The sequence below is a fragment of the Lathyrus oleraceus genome, chromosome 7 (genome assembly GCF_024323335.1).
Source record: "Lathyrus oleraceus cultivar Zhongwan6 chromosome 7, CAAS_Psat_ZW6_1.0, whole genome shotgun sequence".
In the NCBI taxonomy this organism is placed as follows: domain Eukaryota; kingdom Viridiplantae; phylum Streptophyta; class Magnoliopsida; order Fabales; family Fabaceae; genus Lathyrus; species Lathyrus oleraceus.
Genome location: NC_066585.1, coordinates 61,480,103 through 61,488,142, shown reverse-complemented (window position 1 = coordinate 61,488,142; position 8,040 = coordinate 61,480,103).

Below are 8,040 nucleotides of genomic sequence, written 5' to 3'. Positions count from 1 at the left end.
CAAAAAATGGAAAAGTTGGTAAAAAGTGGTATCAAGTGGTATTAAGTGGCACCTGCTACTTATAGACAAGTGCAGAACTGTCACGTTCGCTAGGCGAGCAGAATGGCTCGCCTAGCGAAGGCCAAAAATGGGCACAAAATGCCCCTGCGCCCAGAGAAAACTGGGCCTGTGGAACTGTCATGTTCGCCTAGCGAACAGACCTTCGCCTAGCGAAGAACTCGCTTCAACCTTCGCCCCAGCGAGGTTGAGAGGTTTTGCTACTGGAATGCTCGCTGGGGACTCGCTAGAGCCTCGCCTAGCGAGCTAGTGCTGGCTGCTCATTTCACCAAAACAGACTGAATTCGCTGCCACTTCGCCTTCAGTTCGCCTAGCGAATTAATTAACCAATTTACTGGAGCCTTTCGCCAGGAGCTCGCCTAGCGAAGGTTTTACTTCGCCACATCCTCGCCTAGCGAGCTGGCAGATAGAATGCTTGTTTGCTTTGGTTCCTTTGCCAATTTTGTTGTGTCTTCATTATCAATTAATTCATGCCTTCCCTGCACAATAACACACACACATCAAAGGCACCAAGCTTGTTTATCAATGTAATGCATTCCATGTAAAATGAATGTGGTTTTGACAATTTTAGCAAGGCAAAAGAGTGAAAGATGCCCACATATGATAGCTCAAATAAGCACTTTTGGGCATCTAACAACTCTCCCCAACTAGATTCTTGCTTGTCCTCAAGCAAAGTATGCCTCTTTGAAGAACAAGAGGATTTGCTTTTAAGAAAACGGTTTTTCCGAAGTTGGATAAACGGCTCAAACACAAGCGAAATCCGCAAATACACGTTTCCAACGGTTTTGAATAAAATAATACATAAGAACTAAAACTTAAATAGCAATGCAAAATATATATCTATCTACAACAATGCTATTCTGAATGAATCATCCTATCTCTCCTCTTCGAATAAGGATTGAAGATTAAACGCGTTTGCAACCGCGGGAATAATCTCACTCTCTAACAAATAATGAAGAAATCAAATAGATTCATACAATGTCTAACAATTATAAGTTGTACTGTGGAAACAAAAAGATCACTAAGGGCTTTTCGGTTGAAGCTTGGTCGGGTTAACAAACAAGGGACATTTCTAAGGCCATTGAAACGAAAGTGCCGATGCAAAAGAGACATTCACAGTAATATTCACACTACTCGACTTTGTTTCCTTTGTTTCTTATTTGTAACCGTCACAACACATATTCCACAACTCAACTCTTATTTTTCACTATTTTTCTTCCAAGCAAGCATTCATTTTCATTTTTTTATATTTTTGTTCTTTTCTTTCACATCAAATGTACAAAATAGATGTTTATTTTCTACATTTTCTATACATATATTTTTCTATGCTTGCTCGGTTTTTCTTTTCATTTTCAAAAGCTGTGGTACTTACCAATTCTTTTTCGTTCTCCCCAACTTATTTCTTCCACACCCTAAGTGAATGCTCTTAACTTTTTACGGCAAAAGAACAATAATCAAGATTTTTCGGGTTGTAAAAAAAACATTTTTGAGATCTCGCTTTATTTCAAGCCGAGATTCAACTGTTCAGGCTCAAAGGGGTTAACAAATACTCTCTCTGCTCACAGGTAAGTTGTTTTTGGATGTAGTTGTGCTCGAAAGAAAACAAGTGCCTTGATCATTTCTAATTGCTTCCACAATTTCACAATAATAACAGACAAATAATGAATCAAATGAATCAACAAAACTTATTAGAATCCAGCATTTAAGTGTACAATGGAGGTTTCCTCACCATATATGGTTCTAAGTTCTAGATGAAACATTCATTCAATTATGTTGCAAAAAGACAATATTCTATTTACCAAAAAGAGTAAAGTTCCTAATGCATTCTAAAATTCTAGCCGACGGTAACCATGTACCTTAGCTTCATTCACTTGTTATTCTTATCATTGCCATCAAAGCTCGGATGCACCTTCATTGGGTACTTCTTGAGGAGCAACCAATCTAGAAGGGTTTGCCACTCATTCAACCAAAAGTTTATTAAACACACAAAATTAACAACAAACATAAATAATATTAACTGAAAAAAATAAAATTTTGTTCGTGGGGGACAAAACACCCCAATAGTACAACCCATTGGTCAAAATACAAAATTCAAAAGTACAAAAAAAAATGCCATAATAAAAAACTGAAATATAAAAACAAAAACTTAACCCACAAAGGGCTCAAGACTCCTCCTCACTACCGGCCTCAGAACCGGTCGCCTCATCCTCATCCTCATCATCATCATCAGCACCCACCCCCTCAGAATAGACTGGCACGTCCACGGGCCAATTTGCATTAGTCAGAAACTGCTCCCGTGTCATCAAAGCAGGTGCACCACTACCCTGCAGCTGCAAACGCTGCATGGAGTCGTGCATGTCAATCATAGCCCTCTGCGATGCAGCCATCCACTGGAAATTGTATTCACACGCAGCCCGCAGGTATGGATCGACCCTGGGAGTAGAAGCACTAGGACCATCAGAAACCCTAGTGCTACCTGAGGCTGCACTGCTGCCGGTGGCCTTAGCTCTGCAGTATTTTGCCACATACCGGTCATCAATAGGAGCCGGGATCCTAACCTGACCCCGAGACGGAAGTCGCACTCGTGCCTTAATGCACAGGCTCATAATCAAACAAGGGAATGCAAGGGGGCAATTCACCCGAGCCCCCGACTTCAGTCCGCTCTCTATTACCGTCTTCAACTCATTGGCAATGATCCTCGCCACATCAATCTCAACATTGGCGAGGATGGAATGTACTAAATGTGCCACTGGGATCGGCACAGTAGATGTGTGGGATTTGGGTTGTATGTTGGTATGGATGCACGGTAGAGAATTTGAGAAGGGAAATCGCACACTTCAGCAGAGCAGTTCAGAAGAATTTTTAGGGTAAGGGCAAAACTGCCCTGCTGAACTGTTTAAATATAACAGTACTGGTGCGCTCGCTACTGCCTCGCCTAGCGAGCAGCCAGCGAGCGCGCTCGCTGCAGCCTCGCCTAGCGAGCTGCAAGCGAGCATGACAGCAAGTGCTTTTGCAAATGCAGCACTTGCATGTCATCCAATACTCATACAACATCAAACATAAAACAGGAAATACTTACAATGTTGGGGTGCCTCCCAACTAGCGCTTGTTTAACGTCGGCTAAGCTCGACGGTGCGATGCTCACAGAGGAGCATCGAGCGGCTGAGCACAACTCTCGCGATCCACATGACCGCCGAGATACACTTTCAATCGTTGGCCGTTCACGGTCCAACTGTCTTTCTCGTCCATGTCTTCAATGATAACGGCCCCGTACTCTTTTACTTCTTTCACCCGAAATGGCCCGGACCATTTCGATTTCAACTTCCCGGGAAACAACTTCAACCGGGAGTTGAACAATAAGACCAATTGTCCGGGCACAAATTCTTTGGTACGGATCTTCTTGTCATGATATTTCTTGGCTTTTTCCTTGTACAACCAACTTGAGTGGTATGCGGCATTGCGCATCTCCTCCAACTCAAGTAGTTGTACTTTCCTTTTTTCACCGGCCGACTCATTCTCAAAATTTAAAAATTTGAGGGCCCACAAGGCCTTGTGCTCCAATTCAACCGGCAAATGGCAAGTTTTACCAAATACCAATTGAAACGGAGTTAGGCCAATTGGAGCTTTAAAGGCCGTACGGTAGGCCCATAATGCTTCGTCCAATTTTTGGGACCACTCCTTTTTCGAGTTAGACACGGTTTTTTCTAGGATTCTCTTAATCTCACGATTAGAGACCTCGGCTTGCCCGTTAGCCTGAGGGTGGTACGGAGTTGTCACCCTATGCGATACACCATAATGTTTTAAAATTGTTTTCAAAGGTGCATTACAAAAGTGTGACCCTCCGTCACTTATCAACACTCGGGGTGTTCCAAAACGAGAAAAGATGTTTTTCTTTAAAAATTTTATCACCGTTTTGGCATCCGCCCGAGGTGAGGCAATCGCCTCAACCCATTTAGAGACATAATCAACAGCTACAAGCATGTACTCATTCCCGTAAGAGGGTGGGAAAGGTCCAACAAAATCTATGCCCCAACAATCGAACACTTCCACTTCTTGGATATTTTGGAGAGGCATCTCATCTCTCTTACCTATCCCACCACTTCTTTGGCAACTGTCACAACTTTGCGCATGGGTATGTGCGTCTTTAAAAATAGTTGGCCAATAAAATCCCGATTGAAGAATTTTAGTGGCCGTTCTAACCCCATTATAATGACCGCCATAAGGCGAGTTGTGACAATGCCAAAGGATGCTCTGGGCTTCATCACCAGTTACGCATCTCCTTAACAGGTTATCGCTACCCAACTTAAACAAGTATGGGTCATCCCAAACATAATACTTCGCATCCGAAAGGAACTTCCTCTTTTGGTTCGAAGTTAGATCGGCCGGCACACAACCACTAGCCTTGTGGTTTGCAAAGTCTGCAAACCACGGCCTAACTTGAACCTTAAACAATTTTTCATCAGGAAATTCTTCCCGGATTTCCTTTTCAGATGCGGTAACCTCGACATTCACCAAGCGGGATAAATGATCCGCTACCAAGTTTTCCGATCCCTTCTTGTCTTTAATTTCGACATCGAATTCTTGTAACAAGAGGATCCAACGGATGAGCCTTTGCTTCGAATCCGGCTTGGTCAGCAGATATTTAATCGCCGCGTGGTCGGTGTACACCACGACTTTAGACCCTATAAGATAGGACCTAAACTTTTCTAGCGCATACACTATTGCGAGTAGTTCTTTTTCCGTTGTGGCATAATTTATTTGAGCCTCGTTAAGAACCTTACTCGCATAATGTATAGCATGAAAAGTTTTGTCCTTTCTTTGGCCAAGTACCGCTCCAACGGCATAGTCACTCGCGTCACACATTAGTTCAAAATTTTCATTCCAATCGGGAGCGACTATTATTGGAGCGGTAACCAATTTTTCTTTTAAAACTTCGAAAGCTTGCAAACAATCGTCGGTGAAGAGAAATACCTGATCTTTGGCGAGTAAATTGCTCAAAGGTTTAGCCACCTTTGAGAAGTCCTTGATGAAGCGCCGGTAGAACCCCGCGTGCCCCAAAAAACTACGGATGCCCTTCACATTGACCGGAGGGGGTAATTTTTCAATTACATCAACCTTAGCTCTATCCACTTCAAGCCCCCTTTTAGAGACTTTGTGGCCCAGCACAATCCCCTCGGTCACCATAAAGTGACACTTTTCCCAATTCAGCACCAAATTAGTCTTCACACACCTTTCCAACACCGTCTTCAAATTTGCCAAGCATAGACTAAACGTCCCACCAAACACCGAGAAGTCATCCATGAAGACTTCCATTGTTTTCTCTATTAGATCGGCAAAAATAGCTTGGACACATCGTTGGAATGTCGCCGGCGCATTGCAAAGCCCAAAAGGCATTTTTCTGTATGCGAACACTCCAAACGGACACGTGAAAGCCGTCTTCTCATGATCAACCGGGTCAACCGCAATTTGGTTGTACCCGGAGTAGCCGTCTAAAAAACAGTAGTATTGTTGGCCCGATAATCTTTCAAGCATTTGATCCATAAATGGGAGTGGAAAATGGTCCTTACGAGTCGCGGTATTCAACCGTCTATAATCTATACACATTCTCCATCCCGTTGCTACTTTAGTCGGGATCAATTCGTCTTTGTCATTACGGATTACGGTCATTCCACCCTTCTTCGGAACCACGTGCACGGGACTAACCCACGGACTATCCGAGATCGGGTAAATCATTCCCGCATCCAAAAGCTTCACCACTTCCTTTCTTACAACCTCTTTCATCGTAGGATTTAAGCGGCGTTGTGGTTGAGCCACCGGCTTGAAATCCTCCTCCATCAAAATCTTGTGCATACAATAGGATGGACTAATTCCTTTAAGATCGGAAAGAGTCCAACCCATAGCTTCTTGATTGGTTTTGAGCACAAATATGAGACGGGCTTCTTCTTCAATTGTCAAAAGGTTGCTTATGATAACCGGCTTGTCCTCGGTATCATCAAGGAATACATATTTCAACGTCGAAGGTAACTCTTTTAATTCAATTGACGCTTTCTCGTCAATTACCTCCTTCTTCAAATTTTCTTCCTCTACTTCCCACGGTTGTAGGTCTTCCAAGCTATCAAATTCCTTCAAGCATTCCTCAAGAGCTAGCTCCTCTTCAACAGTGAAAACCTCCAATGAGTCGTCGAGAGCTAACTCCATAGGAGATATCTCGTGAATATGCTTTGAAACTTCCATAATAGCGTCTTCGATCACATCGATTCGAAAGCTATCATGTCTATCCTTGGAATGCTTCATCGCCTCGAATAGATCAAAGGTGACCTCCTCATTTTGAACACGCACCTTCATTAAACCGTCATCAACATCAATCATCATTCTTGCGGTCTTCATGAATGGTCGGCCCAATATGAGCGGAGCATCATCATCTTCCTCCATATCAATTACAATGAAATCCACCGGGAAGAAGAATTTGTCGACCTTTACCAACACATCTTGGGCTACGCCATGAGGATGGGTCGTCGACTTATCCGCCAATTGTAATGTCATTCGGATGGACTTAATCTCGATGTTGCCAAGCCTCTTGATAATTGACAAAGGTATAAGATTTATGCTCGACCCCAAGTCAATAAGTCCCTTTCCGACATACACATCACCAATTTTAACCGGCAATGTAACTCTTCCCGGATCAACCTCTTTCTTAGGAAGCGTCCTTTGAATGATGGCACTACAGCTCGCATCAAGGACGATGGTCTCCGGTTCCGTATACCTCCGCTTTTTGGTTAGTATGTCCTTCATGAACTTGGCATACTTTGGCATTTGTTCCAAAGCTTCAGCAAACGGAATGTTTATTTGTAATTGCTTAAAAATATCCATGAACCGGGCGTAATGCCGTTCATTCTCCCTTTTGGAAGGGGCATGAGGGTAAGGAAGGTTTTGGACAGGAGTAGCGCTCACTACCTCCTTCCCTTTCGCTATTCTAGCGCTTTTCCATCTCGGCTTCTTCACTACCTCCCTTATTACCTCATCATTTTTATTCTCCTCAATCTCCACATTTTTTTCATTTTCAACTTCACCATTATTTTTATTCTTTTCAACTACTTCCTCATCACTCCACACTCCTACTTCACCATCAACATTTTCTTCCACTATTTCCTCCTCAATCTCCTTCTCTTTCTCTCTTTTTTTACTCGCCATTCTTTTTTCGTTTTCACTACCCAACTCCCTTCCACTTCTCGTCACAATCGCCTTACAATGCTCCTTCGGATTTGTTTGCGTATTGGCCGAGAAAGAAGGACCGGTTTGTTGTTCAGCTAGTTGCTTGGCAAGTTGCCCAACTTGAGTTTCAAGATTTTTTATGGCCGCGTCATTACTCTTTTGATTGGCCATTGACATTTGCATGAATTGCGTCAATGTCTCTTCTAATTTAGAATTGACTACCGGCGGTTGTTGAGATTGATACGGATTTTGGGGAGGGTTTTGACGGCTAGAAGAACCACCTCCATAACCTTGGTTATGATAATAGTTGCTTCTAGGTTGGAACCCTTGGTTCCCTTGGAATTGTTGTTGTTGTTGTTGTTGAGGGTGCGGTTGATAAGGTTGTTGTTGTCTTGGTTGATAGTCCCGTTGATTTGCCATGTAATTTACTTCGTCAAAACTAGGAGGTGGACAAAATCCGGTGTCATGTTCACCTTTACAAAGTTCACAACAAGCTATTTGTTTAGCTTTTGACGGTTCTCTTAACTCTTTGATTTGTTGCGTTAAAAGTTCCACTTGTTGTGAGATGAGCTTGTTTTGGGCAAGTATGGCATCATTCGTCCCTAACTCAAGCACTCCCGCCTTTTTCAAAGAATTTCCACGACTTTGACTTTGAAGATCATTCAAAGCCATACGGTTGATAATGTTGGTGGCTTCTTCGGCACTTTTTGACATCAACGAGCCACCCGAGGTGGCATCCAACAACGTCTTACAGTTCGGTTGAAGTCCATT